Here is a 1,476-nt window from a genome sequence, read left to right as displayed (position 1 = left end):
TTGCGATCCCGTTGCCGGTCCCCGGTCCAGTACGGGGGCAACACTGAGGGTTGCGATCCGTTGCCGGACACGGAAAAAGACAAAAGACAAAATAAATAAATAAATAAACAAAATAAATAAATAAATAAAAGAATTCCATAAGATGAGAAAAGAAATAATTTAGGCAGAAGCAATATTTGAAGTGATATGGCTGACAATTTTCCCAAACTGTTGAAATATATCAACCCACAAATTTAAGAGGCTTAGTAAACCCAAGGAGGATAAAAACAAAGAAAACCATACTTAAACATATCACTGTCAACAACTGACAATTGAAACAACAAAAAAACCTTAAAAGCAGCTAATTAAAGAAGACACATTGTCTTTAAAGCAGCAACAATAAGACTGATGCCTACATTTCAACAGAAGCTATGGAATCCAAAAGACAATGGAAAGACTTTTTTAAAGTTCAGAAAGGGAAAAAAAAAAATCCTGATAACCTATAATTCTATACAAGAAAAAAAAACCTTAAGAATTAAGGTGAGGGAGCCATGGGTTACTATGCAGACATGGCCAAGTCCAAGAACCACACCACATACAACCAATCCTGGAAATGGCACAGAAATGGCACTGAGAAATCTCTTCACAAAGATATGAATCTCTTAAGGGGGTGGACCCCTAATTCCTGAGGGACATGCACTTTTCCAAGAAGCACAACAAGAAAGGCCTGAAGAAAATGCAGGCCAACAACAACAAGGCCGTGAGTGCACGTGCTGAGGCTATCAAGGCCCTCATAAAGCCCAAGAGGTCAAGACCAAGATTTTAAAGGGCACCAGCTACAAGCTTGATTAACTTGCCTACATTGCCCACCCCAAGCTCAGGAATTGTGCTCATGCCCACATTGCCAAGGGTCTCAGGCTCTGCCAGCCAAAGGCCAAGGCCAAGGCTCAAACTAAGGCCCAGGACATGGCTTCAGCTGCAGCTCTGGCTCTAGCTTCAGTTTCAGCTCCAGCTCAGGCTCCCAAAAGTGCTCAGGCCTTCGTGAAGGCTCCTGGGTAGAGGCCTCTGTCTGCCAATGTGAGGACAGAAGGACTGGTATGACCCCTGGGCTGTCATCTGCATGGGGCTGATGTCCTCCTGTGCTGCTTGTATGAATAAACCTGAGGCAGGATAAAAAAATAAATAAGAATTAAGGTGAAACAAAGACATTTTTGCACACACACACAAAATAGGCTGAGAAAATGCATTGCTAACAGACCTGTAATACAAGAAATATTAAAGTAAATTCTCAGGCTGAAGTAAAATGATCCCAAATGAAGTACAGACCTTCAGGAAATAATAAAGGGCACTAGAAAGGACAAATATGTGAATAAACATGAATGCATTAACTAATAAAACAAATATATAAATGCCTTGTAGGGTTTATAACATATGTAAAAGTAAAATATACAATAATAGCACAAAGTCTAGAAGGGGGGATGAATGGAGTTGAATTGT

General features: G+C 40.4%; 1 pseudogene; it reads left to right on the top strand.

The window, feature by feature from the left end:
* The first annotated feature begins 548 nt into the window (after window positions 1-548).
* LOC103597594 lies at window positions 549-1,038 on the top strand (annotated as a pseudogene).
* Window positions 1,039-1,476: the final 438 nt, after the last annotated feature.

Source organism: Galeopterus variegatus, unplaced genomic scaffold, assembly GCF_000696425.1.
Source record: "Galeopterus variegatus unplaced genomic scaffold, G_variegatus-3.0.2 Scaffold2359, whole genome shotgun sequence".
Classification (NCBI taxonomy): Eukaryota; Metazoa; Chordata; class Mammalia; order Dermoptera; family Cynocephalidae; genus Galeopterus; species Galeopterus variegatus.
This window is presented reverse-complemented; position numbering and strand designations above follow the sequence as displayed.